The sequence below is a fragment of the Ascaphus truei genome, chromosome 8 (genome assembly GCF_040206685.1).
Source record: "Ascaphus truei isolate aAscTru1 chromosome 8, aAscTru1.hap1, whole genome shotgun sequence".
In the NCBI taxonomy this organism is placed as follows: domain Eukaryota; kingdom Metazoa; phylum Chordata; class Amphibia; order Anura; family Ascaphidae; genus Ascaphus; species Ascaphus truei.
In genome coordinates this window covers 5,926,096-5,952,276 of record NC_134490.1, presented here as the reverse complement: position 1 = coordinate 5,952,276, position 26,181 = coordinate 5,926,096, and the positions used below count along the sequence as shown (strand labels likewise).

At 46.1% G+C, this 26,181-nt stretch overlaps 1 long non-coding RNA gene across 1 annotated transcript; it reads right to left on the bottom strand.

Moving 5' to 3' along the window:
- Positions 1–10,582: 10,582 nt before the first annotated feature.
- LOC142501077 (uncharacterized) lies at positions 10,583–25,893 on the bottom strand. The gene is made up of 2 exons (XR_012803410.1): positions 25,728–25,893; positions 10,583–18,988 (listed from the first exon to the last, which is right to left on the bottom strand). It is a non-coding gene; the product is annotated as an uncharacterized LOC142501077 (long non-coding RNA).
- Positions 25,894–26,181: the final 288 nt, after the last annotated feature.

The window sequence follows — 26,181 nt, the reverse complement described above, 5'->3', positions numbered from 1 at the left end:
CACCAAGACACACAACATTCAAACACACACACACACCACACAACAACCAGAAAAATACCATAAATACTGTCACACTTAAGCCTTTTACAACCCTTTCACAGACCACCGCCGGATGCCTTGAACACCTCTACACCTCAACGCTCTTCCATCCAAGTCTCCGTTGACACAAGAACATCAGGAAGTATAGTAAACACACACACTGCAACACTTCACTAACATCACACACCACACCTACCCCAACACACACACACAATATACTTTCAACAACACAACACAATTTACACACACAACACCTCTACACCACCTACAATACCGCACTTCTCTTTTAAAAATACTATTTTACTACATATTACATAACATTCACATAACATTACAAGTTTACAATACAACATTTACACATACTTATTCACGGTTCACATCCCGGGCAACGCCGGGTCTCTCAGCTAGTATTTAATACAAACAGACCATGGCATGTATTATTGTGCTGCTGCTGCTGCTGCTATAAAGGGCTTTGGGAGGGTGAGATGCTGCACGTTGTACATATTCCTTGGTTCATAGTCCTGAGCGAGTCCTGATCCCGCAAACACAGCTTAACTGAAACGCTGTATATACCAGGGGTGGTCAACTCCAGTCCCCAAGGGCCACCAACAGGACAGGTATTCAGGCTATCCCGGCATCAGCACAGGTGGCTCAGTCAGCAGGATATCCTGAAGACCTTTAGTTGGCCCTTGGGGACCGGAGTTAACCACCCCGGGTATATACCATTCAGATGGGTCTCAACTTAAATGTAGGTTAAACTATATAAAGTTTGTTTCTAGTTTATGTATCTTTGCTAATGTTTTTTTTTTTTTTTTTTTTAATGTTATGCCTTTTTGATGATTTAATGTTAGATGACAGTTAGCTGGACTATCCGTGAGGCCAAGTTAAAGTATAAACGCAGAGTTTAACATTAATTTCTCTAGTTTACTGGGTGGCACAATAACTATATTATGTCCTGATTATAACACTGCCTGTGAGTAACACGTGTTATATACATTGTGGCTACAGAAATGTAGGCTCCTATACAATATGGGGTGCAGCATTATTTCCCTTGTTAAGTGGGATTTAAGCATTGAAATTGAAATTAATGAAGCATGGGAAGATGGATTCACAGGATATTGAATAACAGCCTTGGGTGGTTATTAATTACTGCGATAGTGCTGATCGGGTCACTACACCCCATTATCCTAAGGAAACTCGCACTGGCCTCAATGTGATTTTCTGTGTGATGGTCCCTGACCCATGTCACACCCAGTCCAACTTTGTACTGATCGGGTCTGGATCGTGTAAACCATAGTTTAGAGATAAAAGTCCCAGTAAAATGCGTATTTATGTCACACAAAAAAATTGCTGATAAATTGAGGAAGAGTAAATAACAATCCCACTTCTGGCACAGTTACACGTCTCAGACAGGTCTGCAACCCTGCCCTTCCCCATTATCTCTTGGTATACAATGCTTCCACTGCAGCCAGGGATTCGGGTAATGACATGCAAATGAGCACGGTGTTCTCATTTGCATGTCATTACCCAGAATCCCTGGCTGCTCTTTGCTGGTCTTGGTGTACTTCTTACCTATTTTAACACGGACCCCCTATAAGGTTATGCCTGCCAGCTTTTTCTGCACAGCCTGGGTTAAGAATACCTGGAAGAAAAGGGTAACTGCACAGCTTGTCCACTAGGTGGCACCCTGACATAGTGCTTCCTCATGTAGGACAATACCATTCTATTCCCTGTTACTTTGTTGCCACAGATATGAAGTTTGTACTTTCAGTTTATCACATGTGGTGAGTTTAACAAGACAGCTGGAGAAATAAGGCTGCAGTGAGTGGGGAGTTATAGGAGTTATCTGCAGCAATGTGTTAACACCTGTGACTGGGAAGACATTTAGGGGCCTATGCAGAGAGCAGCGCTAGAATAAATTTGAGAGTTTAAGAAAAAGTAGCTTTAATGGAGAGTTTTTTTCTCCATATGCAGAAATGGGCGAAATTCGCAATTTGTGGCATGAATGCGTGTGGCAAGTTTAAAAGGGAGAGATGCGCGCTGCAGAAAAGTGAGAGAAAAAAATCGCGCATTTTTTTTTTTTTCCCTATGGCCGGCGAGCTCCAGCTTCTTGCCAACTTTTTTTGGCGGAGGTAATTGTAGAAAATCGCGCCATTTTATTGGCGCGAACAGCCGCTAGATGGCAATCGCGCCTTTCTGAATTCGGATATTTTTAACACTGGCGAGATGTAGGTTCTCGCCAGCCGCGCGGCGAGATTCAGAAATAGAAAAAAAATGGCGCGTTTTTCATACCTCGCCATTTTCTGCTGTTTTTCTGTGCGAATTTCTCAAAAAAATGGCGAGATTTACTTTAGCGCTGCTCTCTGCATGAGGCCCTTAGTGGCAGGAGAATTAAAGGTTCAGTCCCACTGGCTTTTGGGCCAACATTTCAATCCGCCTGGCATTCTGAAACATGGAAAACAGGGAATTTAAGTCGTTTTCAAAGTGACTTAAAAATGAGTGGTACTGTGTCGGATTGAAAAATATCTACATGTATTAAAGCAAAGGGACCGTGGACTATTTTAGTGACTTTTAAATAAAATATGTGCTGTAAAATAAATGATTAGCTTTTTTTTTTTTAAATATATATTAAAAAATATTTTTTTTATGAAAAGGCGTGTCTGAATTTCTACTGCAATGTTGTTGACTGAGCCATCTGTGCTGAAGCAGGGACATCCTGCAAACCTGACCCGTTGGTGTCCCTTGAGGCATGGAGTTGGCCTCTCCTGTGTCCTATTATATTGAGTGCGGCGAGTTCTTCCTCTTCGGTGACACCCTGACAGACACGCGTCAGCGTGCCGCGCTGTTTCATTACTGCGGGTGTCGGTGAGATCTATTTATGAAAGTCTCCCGGCTAGAAAACGTGGCCCAAAAAATGTCAAACTCGAAACCACAGCGTTTGTTAAATCTGGTGGCATTTTTCAGCGCAGCTTCAGCCCAAGTTTAGCAGCTGGAAGACTTTAGTAAATAAAGTGCTGCAATAACTCTGCTTACAATTGCACTACCTTTGCCTTTTATACATAAACCTACAGACCAGGAGCGGCCAACTCCAGTCCTCAAGGGCCACCAACAGGCCAGGTATTAGGGATATCTCTGCTTCGCACAGGTGGCTCAGTCAACGACTAAACCACTGATTGACCCACCTGTGCTGAAGCAGAGATATCCTGAAAACCTGACCTGTTGGTGACCCTTGAGCACCCTTGCCGTAGAGTTTGCCATGCCCCATATAGGAGGCGTTGTAGGAAACCGCTGCTTGTTTTGCAGAAACTCGTCACCTGTTCTTTTCCGTATTTCACCCCCTTGTCCGACCATGAATCTGCAGAATAATCTGTAATCTGCGAGACGCGTCTCTCCCACTAGGAATTTTCTGAACTCTGCAAACTGATCTGAGAATAATTAGGGAACGAGAGATTCGCTTCCTACATAGCACAGCTCCTCCAGCCCCCGGGGCAGACAGCCAAGAGTTTTAGATACCATAGCCTCTTCGTAGGCTACACTTTGATTTCCCCAGGGTCATTACATACTACTGAGGCTGGATTCCTATAGAGAAGAACAAGACGTTTCAGAGCAATTATTTACTGTCCGACTTCTCCCACGCAGGATTTGCTGCGCGGCGTTCGTAACCATATCGCGGTCTGTGTATGTCAGCGCCCCGCCTGTCTGCAGTGCGGGCGCGCTGACTCTGGGAGCGGGGCCTTAGCCTTAGGAGGATAAGGAAACGCCTTTTTGGGAAGCAGAAAGAGGGAAAACGTCTGGCTATCTTATCTTTCTTTAACTGGTTTATTTGCACATTTCCTAAGCCCTGCGTCGCAAAGCCTTCCGGCAGCAAAAGTGGGAAGGCGCTATTACCCTCATGTATAGGAGCTGCAATAAAGTGAAAGCACTCCGCCATATAACATCCTTTGTGATTCCTAGTGGGACTGTCAGCTGCATTGTGTAAGTGCAGCAATAAATCTCACATGATAAGCAGGACACTGCAGCTGTTGTCGGGAGGATTGGACATAACTAACGCAAAGTTGACATCACACTGAATGGGTTAAAAAAGGAGCTTCGTGTAAATACCACGCGTGACTGCTACCCTTCGCCCTGGCGAATTCATTTAAATCACCTTACAGAAAGTGTAAGGTGAAATGATGCGTTTCTAGCAGTGTTTACCCCTCCCCCTCACATGAAACCCCATTATAAACTGTGTGTTCCCTAAGCCTTCCCAAGCAAAAGGAAGGCAGTCTGCAGCAGCAGAGTGAGTAAGGGAGCACGTTTGCAGAACCCTGTGAATGTCATTTCTCTGGTCACCCCAAAAACGGGTTATATATTGGTAACGAATATTTAGCATTCTGCTTTTTATATTTTTTATTGCTGAAGGACTCAGAATGTGCGATGCAATGTCAGCTCATTACTTCAGAAAGCTACCATTTATTACAACCCCACAAAATGAAAAACCTCAGGTATATAATTCCCCCTGAAACAAATTTCAACGTATAAATAAATATTTTATTTCTTTAACTGCCTCGCTGCAGTAGGAGCCAATGAACACAGGAGCTGTAATGTACTATGTATGTGTATATACTTACCAATTAGATTGTAAGCTCTTCGGAGCAGGGACTCCTTTTCCTTCATGTCACTTTTATGTCTGAAGCGCTTCTTCCCATTGTGTGTTGTTTGTATTTTTTGTTATTTATATGATTGTCACGTGTATTACTGCTGTGAAGCACTGTGTACATTAATGGTGTTATATAAATAAAGATATATATACTGTATATATGTATACATACATACATACATGTGCACACGTACACACACATTTGGGATTTCAGGACATACCTATAGATAAAAGATGCTCAGTTTGTGTTTTCTTACATAGTAGAGGAGGTTGAATAAAGAAATATGTCCATCAAGTTCAACCTGTGCTACATTTAGTCGACTGAGATACTTATCCTATATTTGTATCTATATTGATCCAAAGGAGGACCTCGCCCCCCCCCCCCCAAAAAAAAACCAACAACTGTGAAACAATAACCAATTATCTCATAAGGTAAAAGAAATATAACCCGGGTGTGAATTCCTCCTGGGTTTGTCCCAGGACTGACAGTTAACCTAAGCACTGGAATGGATTTCGAGAGCAGCTGTGCTGGGTAAACAAAGCCTTTATTTGCGCTTCCCGCTGTCGGCTGGACATGCAGCGGCAGGTGTAGCAGTCACTACAAGTGCTGCTTTGTTGCTTATCAGCCTGCAGTGCTAGAACCAAGTAGTGGTGCTGTGTGGCGGTTTGCCATATTGTCTCGGATCCTCTTGCGGGAGAAACGGAGGATATTTGTGAGGCTTTGAATCCATTTCACTAAAGTTTTCTTGCGGGGTCTGATTTCCCCGAATGACAAAAATAACAAATCCTACAAATTGCACAAACGTAAAAAAAAAAATGACGTTTGCAAATTTAAGGTTGAAATGTAATCATCGAGTATTATCCTAAATATGAAAGGATAACAGTAAACTGGAAAACGGCCTGACTACACGCGCAAAGTGGCTATCATCTCCCGTCACATGCTACGTTTCCACGTATGTACGCAGAGGAGGAGCGCGGGGCGAAACAATCCTGCCATTTCCAGCTGTATTTGTGAATCACATAGAGAGAGATCAGAGCGGATATGCCGGGAGGCGCAGATGAGTGGAGATCCTCGGTAAGAAGGAGAACTTAACTTAGGCTGCGCTTATAGTGCCGGCGACGGTGACGTCACGCTGTGGTCGCTGACAAAATCAAATTGACTTCCAGTGACCGCGACCAAGCCGTCGCGCCACTTCCACTATAAGAACACGTGACGGCGGCAATACATTTGTTTTGCCGCGACGTCGCCGGCACTATAAGCGCGGCCTTAGTTGGTGATTCAAAACTTAATTTGGAAGCCAGGAGAGGGATTTAAGGAGGAGATGAGCAGAAACTGTTTTGGGAAAAAGTGAAATGAATCTGGCAGCAGAATTCTGCATCAATTTGTGTAAAAAAAAAAAAAAACTAAAAAGTAATAATCTTAGGAAGCAAAGCATGGCTGGCTTATCTGGCAGTGAAGATGTTAAGTCAACTATAATACAATCACCAGAACACACTTGCACCCCATGTATCCATCATATGCTTGCACACAAGCTCATGTGGTCTGTGGATTTGCGTTCAGGCTCAGCTCACGTGGTCTGTGGATTTGCGTTCAGCTCACGTGGTCTGTGTTAGGAGGGGGAGACATGTGCGATCTCTGCTTTCCAGGGCAATGAGTGGAAAGTTCCTTCCAGTGAGCCATCGCCCCCCCCCCCCCCCCTCCCCAAACACACTTGGGCGTGAGGAACAAACAGCTGTTAGCGTTTAGGGCGAACTTAACCCTATCGCCCTGTGGGATGCTGTTATGGTGAAATTCCAACGTGGAATGTAATGGCTTCTCTATTGGCATTCATTCTGAGTTCATACCGTACTGCCAGTGTGCACAGCACTCCACTACGTATTACTGAGGCCCGTCTGTAGGCCAGATACAAAACAACTTCAAAAGCAGAAATACCTATAGAATACCTATAGAACAGGGGGTTGGCCAACACCAGTCCTCAAGGGCCACCCACAGGTTTTCAGGATAAAGACTGAGCCACCGAATGAGCCACCCGTGCTGAAGCAGAGATATCCTCAAAACCTAATCTGTTTGTGGAACTTGAGGTCTGGAGTCGAAGACTGAGCCACCTGTGCTAAAACAGGGATATCCTGAAAACCTGACCTGTTGGTGACCCTTGAGGACTGGAGTGACTGAGCCACTGATTGAGCCACCTGTGCTGAAGCAGGGATTACCGGAAAACCTGACCTGTTGGTGGACTTTGGGGACTTGAGTTGGCCACCCTTGCTATAGAAACACCTTAGAACTATTTTTGTTAGCGTTCCGGCTCTTTCTTGGGGGGGGGGGGGGGTTGCAGCTCTGTTTCTTAAGGATTAACAAGAAGCTCGGCATAGTAATACTGGAATCATTAGCACCGGGGCTGGAATATTAATGGTGAGGGAACCCGTGGAAGCACGTCGGCCAGTGGCAGCTCTGCCGTTCCGGTCCCGGGGCGGACATGAAGATTCTGACGTGGAGAAGTGCCAGGGTGTTGACGGAGTAGGAGCCAGAGGAAGACTGATGTGACGTGTAGGAGAGGACTTCGGCTATCAGCAAAAGGAAACATATTCAGCAGCAGAAAAACCCGACGTTTTGGCTGTGACACGCAGGCTTCCTCAGGGGTGCGGTTATCTAAAATAATCTATACTTGTGAAAGAAAATCAAGTGTCTTTAACATGAGTGAAACGGAGACACTATGGTCCAGGGGTGGCCAACTCCAGGCCTCGGGGGCCACCAACAGGTCAGGTTTTCAGCTAACGTGCACAACGAGTCCATGTCCCATAGAGCTTACTATCTAATTTTGGTTCGTGAGGCACAGGGAGACTGAGTGAGACTGGGATTCGCACACTCACTCACAGGCACACTGCACCAGACGTGCAAAATCTTCACCTCCAAATACAGTCGGTTATATTACACGCGGAGAGAGACCTGAGAACTCACCTGCGATACCTTGCAGGCGCACTTACCAAAACACCCTCCTTCTGTCTCTAAGTTCTCCCCACTTACCACTTAGATTGTAAGCTCTTCGGGGCAGGGACTCCTTTCCCTATTGTTTTATGTCTGAAGCGCTTGTTCCCATGGTGTATTATAATATTACGTCTCGTGTACTGTAATGTGCTCTGTACCTGGCTGGTCCTATAGAAATGAAGATATACATACCTGGGGAAAAAACATATTCAAATGGTTGAAATTACATTTTTCCCCAGGTGTGTGCACAGGTATCTCTCCACGTGCAGTATGTGACTGTATTTGGAGATATACAAGTAGATACAAAGCCCCGCCCCCCCCCCCCCCCCCCTGTGCCGCTGGCAGTGAAGGTGTTAGGAGTGAATATCTGTATGGCAGTTACCGGAAGGGTAAGTAGCAGATTTCATATAAAGAGCCTTTGAGAGCAGCGAGCGCAGGGGTCAGTGTCCCGGCCACTCACCTTGCCAAGAGGAGGCTTATATTTTGGGAATATTCCCTTAGGCTTCGGTACCTGAGGTCGTCCTAACAGAGCGGCACGGAAATGCAGAACTGACTGCTGGGCACAGTACAAGCGCAGACTGAATCCCATTCAACCTGGGAGAACAAGGGTCACTCGTTGTACTAACTAAGCTGCAAATGCATTTTGCGATGCTGCTCTTTAAAAGACCGGACTTTCGAAAAAGGACGAAGCGTTGCACACCTAGAAGCAGCTGGTGTACAGCACACAAAATAACACTCCACTGCTTACGTAACAGACACGATTGACACATACAATGCTCTGGCTGCCGCAGTACCTCACCCCAACATAGCATTCGGATCGCAAGCTCTTGGAATCAGTTGGACCTTTCTGTGTATAGGTTTGTATCTGTATCACCTTGTATTGGGGCATCTTTCTGTGAGGTAATGCGAGACATGCAAAACTATTTCTGCACATTCACAAACGAGTACACTTTGGTCATTTGTGACTCCCGAAAATATGATAGAAACAAATTTGCCAGGCACCAAATTCTCCTGAAAGGTTGCATCATGTTGCAGGGTGGGTTTTTTTTGAGTCTGTGGTGAAAATGTGTTTTTTTTTTTTTTTTTAGTTACTGACGAGATTAGAAAAATGCGCAAAAGTTTCTTAACATTTTGCTCAATCTTTTCACCCTATGAATTTCTCCTATATCTGCACTGTAACTGTGCTTGTCGCCTGTAAAGTCGGACTTGTGGTGGGTTTGTGAGCGACTCTCGCACACTCTGCTCACACTCATTTCCACACTTGCTTTAACAGTAAAAAGTTTATTCTCAGCTAACAACAAAAAAATGAGAAGCCCAAAGCTACATCTAATATGACAAAATACACAGTGAAATACATATATATATATATCTCTTGAAAAAGGGTCATTTAGTTAACCCTTTGGCCAAAGCGTTATAAGCCTGCGAGCCACATCAAAGCATGACCTGATATTGCAAGTCCTGTGTGTTTATTCTCAGCTAACATAATGAAAAGATATGATGCCTGTGAAACAGCTTGTGTAACATGTCCGTACTGTTATTCTTTGGTTGAAGTACAATGGTTTTTTAAGTGCTGTTATATATCATTTACATTGCAATACTTTTCCGGCTGTCCTAACCTTACATTATTTCTCTTCTGGCCCCATTGGGAAGCGGTAACCCTGCTGCTGTTGTGAAGCTTTGCTCTTCAGGTCATTAGCTCTGCACACAAATACACAAACACTGCAGCTTCAGCCGGTGACAGCAGCTTGTGCTCTGACGTGTTCATGTGTCACTCGCAAAGTGTGCAGGATATCCACTCTGATCAGCATCCTGACAGCCATGCACACACGCGCACACACACGCACACACGCGCACACGCGCACACACGCACACACACTCTCTCGATATGTTAAGTGTCATAGAACTGCGATATATGTTGGTACCTTCAAAATAATACAATGTATAACACACACACACTTCTGGATAGAAGAAACAGCTCTGGTATGTGTGTGCATCTATCTATCTTTATGTATGTATCAGTGTGTGTATGTATGTATGTATGTATATATGTATATATAATATATATACACACACATATATATATACACACACACACTTACATATAGATGCACAATATATGGATAAAGATCCTGTTGGTATAATACATTCTTCATCACAAGTCCCTGTGAGTGTGCGCTCTTCACTTTATGCGCTTATACCAACATCTGCAGCTGCACCCAGGAACTGCTCGCCAACCTGTATATGTATGTATGTATGTATGTATGTGTGTATATATATATATATATATATATATATATATATATATATATATACAGTGTTCGACAAACCTATACATTTGCTCGCCCCGGGCGAGTGGATTTAACCCCCGGGCGAGTAAATATTGGCCCAAGCAGCACACGTTTGGTACTAGGTGGCGAGTAGATTTTTTTGTGTGGCGAGTAGATTTTTTGGTGATTTGTCAACCACTGTATATATATATATATATATATACTGTATATATACATATACAGGTTGGCGAGCAGTTCCTGGGTGCAGCTGCAGATGTTGGTATAAGCGCATAAAGTGAAGAGCGCGCACTCACAGGGACTTGTGATGAAGAATGTATTATACCAACAGGATCTTTATGCATATATATTTGTGTGTATATATTGTGCATCTATATGTAAGTGTGCGTATATATTATATATACATACACACACAGATACATATATGTATATATAAATAAAACAGAAATAGCCGTGTTAGTCCAGTTGCAATAGTGCAGAATAAATGAGTTCTTCAGTATTATGCAGAATAAATGAGTTCTTTAGTATTATATTATATATATTATATATATATATTTATTACGTGCACACACACATATACGCGCACGCACACACACGCGAAACAAGTGGTGAGAACCCAGAAGGCAGTGCGACCAGTTTGTTTTGTAAAGTTTTAATTCATTGTTAAAATACTACAGCACTACACAGAAGGCAAAGCATTTAAGGCACAAGTCGGAATGCCAATATGGGAACAGACCCCCCCCCAGATGCCCCAGTCTGTGCTGTGGCCACAGGGACTCAGGGTCCGCCCATCCTTTTTAGCTCTACATATGGTTACCCAGTAACAGTTTCATCCAATCTATACATCCAAAAAAACAACATAACCACAAGGTCCGCATAAACAAACATGAGAAAGGGGCCTAATATCTATAGGCCACACGTTAAGATAATACAGAATAAAATGAACAGGCTTAATTTATTGCTTGCATATTATGTTACAAATAACAGAAAAGAACAATAAAGAATATGCTACAAGATGCACAGACAGAGGGGTTTCATCTTTATTTAGTACTGCACAGCGCCAAACACCGGAAAATGAATCCCTGCTCCAGAGAGCTTACACTCTAATCTTGGCATCCTGTAAACAAGGAGATGAAGTTCCTTTCCCTCTGTGTGTATGATCATGAATATGAACGCAGGCACTTTGGATTCCTATCCTGAAGAGCTTACAGTCTATTTTACGGTACCTGAGGCACAGAGGGAAAATGCAACTTGGAGCTACTTCTGGCTCTGAATAAAGGCTTCCCACTTCAAAGACAGGTGATATAATGTTGATTTTACCATAATCAGCATTTAGAGTAAGGTGTCTCTTCAGTAAGGCATTTGTATGTACCCAGCGCATGACATAGGGTGCGATGCTGCTGCTATGTTAAAATGTCTTCAAATTTGGGACACGTCCAGCCAGACCTGTTTTTTTTAATCCTATTTTTGCAAAACTGGGTTGCAAATTCCAGAATGGCCAGAGGTATGAGAAAGGAGACCGTCTCCATCTTTCACAGTGACCCAGAGCTATTTTTAAGCCCCAAACCTATGGTACGGGGGGGTAGCACCGTGGTCAGCTGTCCTGTGCGAGTTAAACTAGGAAAGATTAGAGGGTCAGTTAAATGCTCAGCTCCTAATCAGGTAATTAAGGAAACCCCGATTATACTGCAATTATGTCTGAACGAGAGCAGGGAGTAGCCAAGAATTGTGCTCCAGGTGGCTTCCCAATGTAAAACGGTAACCCAATGGCGACTGTCCTTAAATCTGGGTACTATTAAAATGGGCCATTCAGTCCGAGGTGGCTACTTATTGCCATTTCTCACACACCTGAGGTATCCAGTCCTCTAAGCTCTGTGTCCCAGCGCCGTCCAGTTTCAGAGGTAAGAGTTTTTGTATGTGTAAGCCGCCTATCCCTAAACATCCTGTCCTAGAGGTGCAGGGCTCTTTACATTAGTGCCCAATGAACTGTGGCTATTCCCCATTGAGGTAACCTGTCCTAGAGGTGGCAAATTCCATATTTCCCCCCCATTTAAAATCTAGAGTGAAATGGAAGACGGGTAAACACGGGGCGATCCACGATGAAATCGCCCTCTTCTCTATCTCCCCTGACGAGGATCACACCTGCCAGTTTGCAGCTCTGAGAATGGGTAACGTGTCCAGTTAATCCGACCTGAACGGTCAGCTGAAGCCAGTGGCAGAGCGAGAGCCTTCCCCGACTACTCACTAAATATCTTCCAAGGCGATACATTGGAAACCAGGCTTCTCGCCACGATAAAAAACTTCCGACATTTTAATTACCGACCGTATTAATAAAAGAAATAAAAACGCTCACGGTGGGGTACAAAGCAGAACTTGGGATTCCCTTTAAGAGCTAATATCTCCGCGTAATAAACTACACCAATGTAACCGTACATTAACCTCTGTGACAGGCCCGTAACAGTGTCGCAGGCCGCTCCGGCAGTGAAGGGGTTAAGCCAGGGGGTAGCCATCTCCAGTCTTCAAGAGCTACCAACAGGTCAGGTTTTCAGGATGTCAATGCTTCAGCACAGGTGGCTCAGTCTTCGACTGAGCCACTGATTGAGTCACCTGTGCTGAAGCAGGGATATCCTGAAAACCTGATATGTTGGTAGCTCTTGAAGACTGGAGTTGGCTACCCCCCTGGCTTAAGCGCTCATAACACGAACTTGTGACAGCAGGGGGGCTATCCATCGATGAGAATATTCTCATCATAATACACATTAAAAAACAATCATTATGGCTTACGTAAATGTAACGAGTTTTCTTTAGAAATTATGTACCAACTTTTATATAATACTTTTGTGCAGATAATATTTCCTTCTTGATGAAGTTTGGTTACATACTTTATACAGACGCAAACATTGTCAACAACAACAACAAAAAATCCTTCCATAAATATTTCCTACGGGATAAATCCTCAACTTGTAAAATATGTAAGAAAAGTTCTCACTTTAATTAGTGTTTGGATAGAGAAAAGAAAAGAGCCCCTTTAAAAAATTTAGAGCTGTAAAAACACTTTTTTAAAGAAAAAAAAAAAAACATTTAAAATGCACATTTTTTTTTTTAAACAAACTGAAAGGCCCCAAAATATATACAAAACAAACCATTATTGCAAAGTGTTCCTCTATCAGAGAATTCATTATAACAAGAATTAATTGTAGCTATTCCCAAATAAAATAAAACATCTAGAAGTTTTTCTCTCCAAAATACACACATATAGTATTAAAAAAAAAAAAAGGTTACACTATGTCAAGTAATACTGGTGTAAATAGTTATCTGCAAGCAAAATTGTTCAAAATGCAATATATGGGTAAACAATAGAAATGATACGATTGTCCCTTTTATAAGATCATCCAACACAAACACAGATGCACATACGGCTGCACAAAGGGTATGGGTGTCCTTGCAAATGTTTAGGGGTCAATGAAAGACAACAGACACAGGAAGCTTTTGGTGCAAACACCGCTGAAATTACACAGTGATCTTTAAAGGGTTTTCGTTTGCTCCGGAAAATTATCCTCCAGTAAGCCCCCTTAAATTTCATCATATAAATATATCAACAGACACACAGACACACAGACACACAGACACGGGATGGGAATGAAGAATGTCACTTGGAATACAAACTTCTTAAATGAAGATAGACCAACCCCATAAAAATCCAGGGATGAAAGGGTTAAACTCGTTGACCAGAACTGCCCAGTTAACTCCTTTGATGCCAGAAGGGCCAACGACACCCAGCTTTGCTGTTACAATATTTGTGCCTTTTTGTTTTTGCATTGTTCTCATTGTTTTTTGAAGGATAACAAACTTCTTAGCCAGCGTTGTTGGACCACTGGGACTGAAGAGGTTAATCTCGAATCTCTGTTAACCTAACAGACTCCGCGCAAAACTCAACCAAGTGCGACTCCGAACCATCATCCCCCGGGCTCTCTGTCTTCGGACATCTCTCAGACTTCCCAAATCCGATCTGCCTGGAGTTATTACCCACGCATTTCACATGGAGTTTTTACCCACACGTTTCACATGGAGTTATTACCCACACGTTTCACATGGAGTTATTACTCGTGTTCCACATGGAGTTATTACCCACACGTTTCACATGGAGTTATTACTCACGCGTTTCACATGGAGTTATTACTCGTGTTTCACATGGAGTTATTACTCACGCGTGTCACATGGAGTTATTACTCATGTGTTTCACATGGAGTTATTACTCACGCGTTTCACATGGAGTTATTACTCGTGTTTCACATGGAGTTATTACTCACGCGTTTCACATGGAGTTATTACTCGTGTTTCACATGGAGTTATTACTCACGCGTTTCACATGCCATTCAATATTTACATACATTTCTGTGCCATGTTAAACCTGCAATGCTTAATCACTTCAAAGTAGCATTTTGATGCTGAAAGGATCTCTTGGATTCTACTGGAGGTTATGTACTAAAGTCTTCCTGGATGCAAAAACAGTGCAAAAATTAGCACTGAAGTACGTTTACCAAAGGAAAGGAATTCCATTGAAAGTAATTGGATATGCCCCTCCGATAAATCATTTGCAATTCTTTAGCGCGGGGGTTGGCACCAGTTTGCAGCCAGAAGACTTTATTAAATATCCCTTGTGATTCCGGGTTTCGGAGCCCAATCTGGTGCTAATTTACTGACTGGACCGGCAGTTAACGCGGGATCAGTGCATAACCCCGCAACTGACCTTAGTGAATCACCCTCTCTGTGGCTTACTTAATCAATAGGGACTTCTGAATGGGAATGGATGATGCTCTGTACGAGTGAATAGCCTCTCAATGGTGGCTCAGTAACAGAATTTCCATGGATCATGAATCTAAGACTTCTTACTCTCACTAGTACATGTGTGTGGAAGACCTCACACTCCAAGAACAGGCTTGTGAGGTGTCGAAACCTAGAACAATCTTCCAGAGCATCCTGTTCTCCATCTATGGGAATACATGTTGAGTGATATCTAAGGCAGCCTGGCATTTTCCTGGTATCATTTCTACTTTCAAGATCGCCCTAAAACCAGGCGGGTTCTCCTCCCCCTGACGTGATCCACCTGCACCTTCTGCTATTCCTCTTGTAAAGGTTGTCCGCTCTTCTGTAGATCCCGCAACAGCCTCCGCTATTCCCTTTTATACTACTAAATCAGTTCCACTGATCCACCAGCATCGCACGCTAATCTGTGACAAACCTGAAAGGGACATCTGGGGTGACCCCCCGACTCCAGATTACCAGTAACCATCTTTCACACCTACTGTATATTTACAGAACTCAGTCTCCATACATCCCCCCCATCCCCGCTTAATGAAGATGGGCGATATCCGCATTGGATATGCCTATTCTTGGTACATCCTACACCAGATCTTCAGTTCCTGCTGCTATATATAGGATGGTCACCCAAATGTGGCTGCCATGGTCTCCCAATCCTGGTTTTATACTTTACGTACCAACACATTTTTATTTGTGGTATGAAAACGGACCCCACTGGGTCAGGCCAACTGGTCCATCAAGATCAGTATCCTGTACCGAGCAATGACCGGACTGAGAGCTTTAGTGATCTCTAGGGAGAAAACAAATGCAGAACCAGGACTGGCCAAGATGGTTTCTGGCAACTTACTGCTTGTACAATAACCACCTAGCTCTAAACTAGGGGTGGCCAACTTGATGCATGGACCCCTAAGAACAGGAGTGGCCAACTCCAGTTCAAGGTTTTCAGGATATCCCTGCTTCAGCATAGGTGGCTCAATCAATGCATCAGTCTTTAACTGCACCACCTGTGCTGAAGCAGAGATAACCTGAAAGCTTTACCTGTTGAGGACTGGAGTTGGTCACCCCTACTCTAAACTATCCGAGGCAGGATCAGCAAGCCCTGTGTCTCACACGGTCATTAATTAAAGATCTCGGTGGGACGCAGAAGATGTAAATCACCCCTAGCTGAGCTTGGAGCCACTGATCTAACAACCTAGTGCATAAAACTGTCACTGCCCAAACTACTCAGCCAATAAACTGCTGGCACCACTTGCTGCACAATGCAATTCTTTACATCGCACATTGAACACATTTGAAGACCTTTCAGCATTGCCAACGCTCGTATCTGTATCACCAACACTTATCCCGGAAAGAAAAGTGCTTACAAGTACCTTGTGCCTTCTGCAAGACGTTACCATAACTCCTCTACTGTATCCCATGTCCTCACCTACCCTCACTCCACCATGATTAAGGAAACCGCCTGACACCGCAGGGGTGATCTGGTCACCCAGCTACATTTAACCCCTTCAGCCCTGGGAGACACATTCCTGGCAGGAATCTGCAAAAAGAAGCGGTCATTTCAGAAGTCTCGTCATGCTTTGGAGGAACTTTGCACATGTCACTCACACCACGTAACCCCTTCTGTGCCAGAGAAGCCTGCAAAGCAGAAGAGATTAAAAGCTGTCCCAAATGACATCCTAACCCCTGCAGTGTATTCCCGCACAACCAATCAAGTCCGAGGTGGCCCTGAAAAAGCTGCTGTGAAACGGAGATACAATGGTTGCCATGCAAAGTCACTTCAGGCTGCACCTTTGACCAAAACAGCTTCATTAACTAGGGTCTGATTCTGCAAAGTGAAGCGGCTTTGTGTTTCAAACTTGCAATCCCCCTTTCCTGTAGAAGCTGTTCTCTGCAACAATGTCCCTTCTGGCAAAACAAAGCTTATCGTTTTTGGCAGGATGATACAGCTCCAAAAGCATCTCCCCGCACAGAAACAGATGTGTCCTTTGGGAGAATGTACTCCAGAGCAGGGTTACTCATAACCAAAAGGGGCTGAACCCCACACGTACAGGGGGCAAATGTCCAAGAATTGTGACCGCCAGGTGGCCAGAGCTTGGATCATCCAGGTTCCAGGATATTTTATCCAGGCTGGAATGGGCTATTTGGATTGACCCCTGCAAAACCCCAGGTGTTAGGACAGGGGGCTCTACTCCAGTGCTCAGCAGGTCAGATATTCAGGATATCCCAGCTTCAGCACAGGTGGCTCAATCAGAGGCTCAGTCGAGGACTGAGCCACCTGTGCTGAAGCAGGGATACCTTGAAAACCTGACCTGTTGAGGGGAGGCTTGAGGACTGGAGTTCGGCACCCCTGTGTTAGGTAATCTCCCTATTTTAAGCAAAGAAGAGGGAAAAAGAACAAGAGGAACAAGTAGACAACTACACACAAACACACACAAACACACATACAAACACACACACATACAAACACATATATTCCAGAAAGTGGCTTCCAAGACACAGATTATAAATAGTTCTTCTTGCAAAACTCTACTTCAGGCATTAGGGACAATTTTCACTCACGGACAACTCCATATTCACAGTTAAAATTTTCTTCTCTCTTTTTTTTGTGTGTGTGCTTTTGGCCTACTTAAGAATGAAATGAAAACACAACATATAACACTGCTTCTTTCAGGCCATATTTGTTGCAGGTTTTTTTTTTTTTTTTTTTTTAAAGGCCAGTTTTTTTTTTTCCTTTTAAAAAGCCCCTTTTCTGCCGTAGGGATTTGAAATTATTTGCATGCTCTTCCGACAGGAAAGGGTTAAAATGTCATGTAAACAAACCTCCCCCTATTTATTTGACAAAAAAAAAAAAAGGGCGACAGTTTCTTTTCTTTTTTTCAGTCACGTACGGGTTGCCACCGGCGCCTGCATCTTATCCGACCTGTTCCAGCCAGACCAGATTGGTGGAACAGAAATCCAGTGCGTTCTTTTAGATTAGGTTCATGTAGCCAAAGGGTGGCAAACCTTTGTAGCCAAAGGGTGGCAGTCTTCAAGACCCCCCCCTAACAGGTCATGTTTTCAAGATATCCCAGCTTCAGCACAGGTGGCTCAATCAGTCCCTGCTTCAGCACAGGTGGCTCAATGTGTGCCTCAGTCGAAGAGTCTGCTTCTGCACAGATGACTCAATCAGTGGCTCAGCCACTGATTGAGTCACCTGTGCGGAAGCAGGGATGTCCTTAAAACCTGTCCTGTAGGTTGCTTTACAGCGCTACGCGCTTTATTTTTAAAATAGTGCCCAGCCAATCTGCGCTGTAACGACACTGGATGAGATGCATCGTACAACTGGAAGATAGCAAAAGGGTTAGAAACCCCAGCGGGCTAAAACCACCCAAGGGGAACATCCCGTGAATTTGGGATATGCTTGGCCGTCAACTCTTCTTCCCTGCACCCTTGGACATCACAAGCCGCGGGGAAAAAACCCCCAAGCCACACCAGGTTTTAGTGATAACCAGCGAAAAGGCAAACTCGGGCCTCTACCTAGGGCGGAGCCGAGAAGGTTTTGTGCTGGTTGTCCTAAAGCTGGGGCCTGGCTTCAGAGTACAAGTGTCGTTTTGGTAAAAGTCTAGAATCATAAAAAGGTTGGCATTTCTAATCATTTCATCCGAATTGTAAAACCCTCGGTGGCAACCCCCCGGTACAGAAAAGGTGAGTGCCGTGTGGCTCCTGACCATCCCAAAATGTGAAGCCAGCCCAGGTTTTTAGTCTCTTCACCGGGTATGGGAGATCTAAACGCCAGACGTGGCTGTCTTCCCCACAGAGCAACCTCTGTAACCCTTTCTGCGCTAGAAGGGGTTAAAGGTGAAGCTTTCATCTAGAACTTAAATCTCCGGTATCCCGAATTTTAAAAACCCAAACTTGCCAGACCTTTCGGGAAACATCTAGAGCCAACCGGCGGCAACTCTGGTAACACTGTTTCAAGAAGCTGTAATACTTTATAAATACATTTTATACACATAATAAGGCATATTATTATTAGTTTATACACAAGTCACTGTTTTTGTTCTTCCTTTCTTTTTGCGTCCGGGGACGAGGAGGAGGTGGGGGGAACGTCCTCTCCGTGTGTGCGCGTTACTGAACCCGGCGGCAGTAATAGCCTAGAACCTTGCACTTTTCGCACAGGTGCTGTGGGTGCTCCTTGCTCTGATCGGACACGTCGAGGCCGTCAGGTTTCTCTAACGGTCTCTGGAACAAGGAGAGAAGGAGGGAGTGAGGGATACATGGTGATACCAGACACCTTACTGTTTCTAGAGGCAGCAGGGAGAAGGAAATAAGCGCAACATGAAGCAGACCACTGTGACGTATTCTTAGCCAGGTATAACAAGACATTGAAAAGTTATGGTGGGTGAAAAAGTGACAAAACCCTCCACCGTACAGAGCACAGTAAATAAAAATACACCTGTGATGTATTTGCATGTCTCAGACAGGTCTGCAACCCTGCCCCTCCCCATTATAGCTTACAGCCGGGGATTCTGGGTAACGACATGCAAATGAGCACAGCGTGTCGCAGAGTAAGTGTGCAAATGCTGAAGTGCCACGTTATAGCAGCCACGTTATAGCAGCCACCTCTTCGTAGTTATCCGGGAAACTCTGATAACTAACTTTATCCAAGCACCGGTTGTAACACTTAACTCAGAAGCCAAAGTAATGAATATACGCAGTACAGATGTTATACTGTACATGCTTAGAAAGGGTCACACTGTTAATTATTATTATACTTCAATTAAATAATAATTATGTCCCCACATTTACTAAGCGGTTTTACTCTATAACACACCCTGTCCCTTCCCTGCGGCCATCATTTCACGTTCCCCGTCTAATTAGGACCGACAGCCAGCAAACACACTGACACCAGCAGGGGGCGCTGGCGGGGAAACAGCCCCCAACCCTTATCCCCGGTATACTGGCTCTCCCTCCCAAGTGGGGTGAAGAGGAACGCCGCCTGACATTGTATGACTGCGCTGCGGCCCCGCTGGCACTGAAAGGGTTAAAACAACATAGTTGGTAACCTTGTTACAAAGGGCGGCAGTTAAGTGGTTAATGCAGGGAGTGCTGGCCACGGCAGAGCTGCAGGATGTCCAGCAGGGAGACCGAGGCTCGGGGCGGCAGATCGGCCACAGATCGGCCACAGATCGGCTGTCCTTCCTTATCATGTTTATGGATAAAAGACAGCAGCTTTTTTTTTTTTTTTTTTTTACGTCCTTGGGAATGTTTTTTTCTTTCTTCGTCTTGGAAATGCAGCAAAGAACTCTGGGAGAATCTCGCACTGAGCCAAGGAAGATCGCAATGTGGGGCCCTGCCTTATAGAAACAGCCCCACGTGACCTGCCGTGTGTGCGCGTTGGTTAACCCCTTCACTGTGACTCATCCTCAAGGCCACGGCTGACCAATCCAGGTCTGAAGCTCTAGAAAGTCAGAGTCCTTCTCTAAGCCAGCAGTGTTTAACCATTCAAGACCTGTGTAAATACTGTACTGCCCGCTCCTCTCCTGCGCTGATACAGTACTGCCCGCTCGTCTCCTACGCTGATCAATACAGTACTGCCCGCTCGTCTCCTACGCTGATCTATACAGTACTGCCCGCTCGTCTCCTGTGCTGATAAATACAGTACTGCCCGCTCCTCTCCTGCGCTGATAAATACAGTACTGCCCGCTCCTCTCCCGCGCTGATACATGCAGTACTGCCCGCTCCTCTCCTGTGCTGATACATACAGTACTGCCCGCTCCTCTCCTGCGCTGATAAATACAGTACTGCCCGCTCCTCTCCTGTGCTGATAAATACAGTACTGCCCGCTCCTCTCCTGTGCTGATACATACAGTACTGCCCGCTCCTCTCCTGTGCTGATAAATACAGTACTGCCCGCTCCTCTCCTGAGCTGATAAATACACTACTGCCCGCTCCTCTCCTGCGCTGATACATACAGTACTGCCCGCTCCTCTCCTGTGCTGATAAATACAGTACTGCCCGCTCCTCTCCTGCGCTGATATATACAGTACTGCCCGCTCCTCTCCTGCGCTGATAAATACAGTACTGCCCGCTCCTCTCCTGAGCTGATAAATACAGTACTGCCCGCTCCTCTCCTGTGCTGATAAATACAGTACTGCCTGCTCCTCTCCTGCGCTGATAAATACAGTACTGCCCGCTCCTCTCCTGTGCTGATAAATACAGTACTGCCTGCTCCTCTCCTGCGCTGATACATACAGAGCTGCCTGCTCCTCTCCTGCGCTAATACAGTACTGCCCGCTCCTCTCCTGTGCTGATAAATACAGTACTGCCCGCACCTCTCCTGTGCTGATAAATACAGTACTGCCCGCTCCTCTCCTGCTCTGATACATACAGAGCTGCCTGCTCCTCTCCTGCGCTAATACAGTACTGCCCGCTCCTCTCCTGCGCTGATACATACAGAGCTGCCTGCTCCTCTCCTGCGCTGATACATACAGAGCTGCCTGCTCCTCTCCTGCGCTAATACAGTACTGCCCGCTCCTCTCCTGTGCTGATAAATACAGTACTGCCTGCTCCTCTCCTGCGCTGATACATACAGAGCTGCCTGCTCCTCTCCTGCGCTAATACAGTACTGCCTGCTCCTCTCCTGCGCTAATACATACAGAGCTGCCTGCTCCTCTCCTGCGCTGATACAGTACTGCCCGCTCCTCTCCTGCGCTGATATATACAGTACTGCCCACTCCTCTCCTGTGATGATAAATACAGTACTGCCTGCTCCTCTCCTGCGCTGATACATACAGAGCTGCCTGCTCCTCTCCTGCGCTAATACAGTACTGCCCGCTCCTCTCCTGAGCTGATAAATACAGTACTGCCCGCTCCTCTCCTGTGCTGATAAATACAGTAGTGCCTGCTCCTCTCCTGCGCTGATACATACAGAGCTGCCTGCTCCTCTCCTGCGCTAATACAGTACTGCCCGCTCCTCTCCTGCGCTGATACATACAGAGCTGCCTGCTCCTCTCCTGCGCTGATACAGTACTGCCCGCTCCTCTCCTGCGCTGATATATACAGTACTGCCCACTCCTCTCCTGTGATGATAAATACAGTACTGCCTGTTCCTCTCCTGCGCTGATACATACAGAGCTGCCTGCTCCGCTCCTGCGCTAATACAGTACTGCCCGCTCCTCTCCTGCGCTACTATATACAGTACTGCCCGCTCCTCTCCTGTGCTGATAAATACAGTACTGCCTGCTCCTCTCCTGCGCTGATACATACAGTACTGCCTGCTCCTCTCCTGCGCTAATACAGTACTGCCCGCTCCTCTCCTGCGCTGATATATACAGTACTGCCCACTCCTCTCCTGTGATGATAAATACAGTACTGCCCGCTCCTCTCCTGCGCTGATATATACAGTACTGCCCGCTCCTCTCCTGTGCTGATAAATACAGTATCCCTATCACTGCTCCTCTCCAGTGATAATCCCTATCACTGCTCCTCTCCTGTGATGATAAATACAGTACTGCCCGCTCCTCTCCTGCGCTGATATATACAGTACTGCCCGCTCCTCTCCTGTGCTGATAAATACAGTACTGCCCGCTCCTCTCCTACGCTGATACATACAGTACTGCCCGCGCCTCTCCTGTGCTGATAAATACAGTACTGCCCGCTCCTCTCCTGCGCTGATACATACAGTACTGCCCGCGCCTCTCCTGTGCTGATAAATACAGTACTGCCCGCTCCTCTCCTGTGATGATAAATACAGTACTGCCCGCTCCTCTCCTGCACTGATCAATACAGTACTGCCCGCTCCTCTCCTGTGCTGATAAATACAGTACTGCCCGCTCCTCACCTGTGCTGATAAATACAGTACTGCCCGCTCCTCTCCTGTGCTGATAAATACAGTACTGCCCGCTCCTCTCCTGCGCTGATAAATACAGTACTGCCCGCTTCTCTCCTGTGCTGATAAATAGAGTACTGCCCGCTCCTCTCCTGTGCTGATAAATAGAGTACTGCCCGCTCCCCTCCTGCGCTGATATATACAGTACTGCCCGCTCCTCTCCTGTGCTAATAAATACAGTACTGCCCGCTCCTCTCCTGCGCTGATACATACAGTACTGCCCGCGCCTCTCCTGTGCTGATAAATACAGTACTGCCCGCTCCTCTCCTGTGATGATAAATACAGTACTGCCCGCTCCTCTCCTGCACTGATCAATACAGTACTGCCCGCTCCTCTCCTGTGCTGATAAATACAGTACTGCCCGCTCCTCACCTGTGCTGATAAATACAGAACTGCCCGCTCCTCTCCTGTGCTGATAAATACAGTACTGCCCGCTCCTCTCCTGCGCTGATAAATACAGTACTGCCCGCTTCTCTCCTGTGCTGATAAATAGAGTACTGCCCGCTCCTCTCCTGTGCTGATAAATAGAGTACTGCCCGCTCCTCTCCTGTGCTGATAAATACAGTACTGCCCGCTCCTCTCCTGTGCTGATAAATAGAGTACTGCCCGCTCCCCTCCTGCGCTGATAAATACAGTACTGCCTGCTCCTCTCCTGCGCTGATAAATACTGTACTGCCCGCTCCTCTCCTGTGCTGATAAATACAGTACTGCCCGCTCCTCACCTGTGCTGATAAATACAGCACTGCCCGCTCCTCTCTTGTGCTGATAAATACAGTACTGCCCGTTCCTCTCCTGTATTGATACATACAGTACTGCCCGCTCCCCTCCTGTGCTGATAAATACAGCACTGCCCGCTCCTCTCCCGCGCTGATAAATACAGTACTGCCCGCTCCCCTCCTGTGCTGATAAATACAGTACTGCCCGCTCCTTTCCTGTGCTGATAAGTACAGTACTGCCCGCTCCTCTCCCGCGCTGATAAATACAGTACTGCCCGCTCCCCTCCTGCGCTGATAAATACAGTAATGCCCGCTCCTCTCCTGCGCTGATAAATACAGTACTGCCCGCTCCTCTCCTGTGCTGATACATACAGTACTGCCCGCTCCTCTTGAGCTGATAAATACAGTACTGCCCGCTCCTCTCCCGCGCTGATAAATACAGTACTGCCCGCTCCTTTCCTGCGCTGATAAATACAGTACTGCCCGCTCCTCTCCTGCGCTGATATATACAGTACTGCCCGCTCCTCTCTTCCACTGATACATGCAGTACTGCCCGCTCCTCTCCTGTGCTGATAAATACAGTACTGCCCGCTCCTGCGCTGATATATACAGTACTGCCCGCTCCTCTCTTCCTCTGATACATGCAGTACTGCCCGCTCCTCTCCTGTGCTGATAAATACAGTACTGCCCGCTCCTCTCCTGTGCTGATAAATACAGTACTGCCCGCTCCTCTCCTGCGCTGATATATACAGTACTGCCCGCTCCTCTCTTCCACTGATACATGCAGTACTGCCCGCTCCTCTCCTGTGCTGATAAATACAGTACTGCCCGCTCCTGCGCTGATATATACAGTACTGCCCGCTCCTCTCTTCCTCTGATACATGCAGTACTGCCCGCTCCTCTCCTGTGCTGATAAATACAGTACTGCCCGCTCCTCTCCTGTGCTGATAAATACAGTACTGCCCGCTCCTCTCCTGCGCTGATATATACAGTACTGCCCGCTCCTCTCTTCCACTGATATATGCAGTACTGCCCGCTCCTCTTGAGCTGATACATGCAGTACTGCTCACTCCTTTCCTGCGCTGATAAATACAGTACTGCCCGCTCCTCTCCTGTGCTGATAAATACAGTACTGCCCGCCCGTCTCCTGCGCTGATAAATACAGTACTGCCCGCTCCTGTGCTGATAACTACAGTACTGCCCGCTCCTCTCCTGCGCTGATAAATACAGTATTTCCCGCTCCTCTCCCGCGCTGATAAATACAGTACTGCCCGCTCCTCTCCCGCGCTGATAAATACAGTACTGCCCGCTCCTCTCCTGCGCTGATAAATACAGTACTACCCGCTCCTCTCCTGTGCTGATACATACAGTACTGCCCGCTCCCCTCCTGTGCTGATAAATACAGTACTGCCCGCTCCTCTCCTGTGCTGATAAATACAGTACTGCCCGCTCCTCTCCTGCGCTACTATATACAGTACTGCCCGCTCCTCTACTGTGCTGATAAATACAGTACTGCCCGCTCCTCTCCTGCGCTGATAAATACAGTACTGCCGGCTCCTCTCCTGCGCTGATAAATACAGTACTGCCCACTCCTCTCCTGCGCTGATAAATACAGTACTGCCCGTTCTTCTAATAAATACAGTACTGCCCGCTCCTCTCCTAATAAATACAGTACTGCCCGCTCCTCTCCTAATAAATACAGTACTGCCCGCTCCTCTCCTGATAAATACAGTACTGCCCGCTGCTAGTAAATACTGTACTGCCCGTTCTTCTAATAAATACAGTACTGCCCGCTCCTCTCCTGATAAATACAGTACTGCCCGCTCCTCTCCTGATAAATACAGTACTGCCCGCTCCTCTCCTAATAAATACAGTACTGCCCGCTCCTCTCCTGATAAATACAGTACTGCCGCTCCTCTCCTAATAAATACAGTACTGCCCGCTCCTCTCCTGATAAATACAGTACTGCCCGCTCCTCTCCTGATAAATACAGTACTGCCCGCTCCTCTCCTGATAAATACAGTACTGCCCGCTCCTCTCCTGATAAATACAGTACTGCCCGCTGCTAGTAAATACTGTACTGCCCGCTCCGCTCTCGGCGCACTATACTGTATATATGTAATGTGTGGTATGTCACGTTGCCCACCCCTGGATTATATGATGAATAAAGTCTATTTTGTCTACCGCCTCAGCCTTTGGAACGGCTTCCTCCTTCAGGGTGAGGACATTCCCACCGGCTGAGACGCTGCTTGTTTAGAGGGTTTCTATAATAAGGAGCAGGGATTAAAACGGATCCACTTTCTGATGTGAAACTCCGGGTCGTTCGTAGCACAGGGGTGGTGCTCCGTGCCCACGCATCCACACCGCCACCCACCTGTTTGTGAGGGTAAACGTTGATGTGACACTTGATACACTCTTGGCCCATATTTGCCCACGAGTTTCCGCTCATCCATTTTCTTTTGCACTTTGGACACTTGTATTCCCCAAAGCATCGCTTCTTTCCTTGGTAGGGGGTCAGACCCTCACCCTTCGGACGAGCCTGTTGGGGGGAGAAAGCAGGGAATGGCGTTACACATGCAAACCCAGCTACCCCAAATCAACATGGAACTACAGACATCGTATGAAAGGAAGGCTGAAAATATCTCAAACGCCATCGGATTACTAAATACTGAGAACATACACCGCCGGAAACGTATTCATACCTATTGCAGGGGTGGCCAGCTCATGTGCTCAAGGGCCACCAACAGGTCAGGGTTTAAGGATAACCATCCATTGACTGAGCCACTGATTGAGCCACCAGTGCTGACGCCGGGCTGCCACCATTCAGG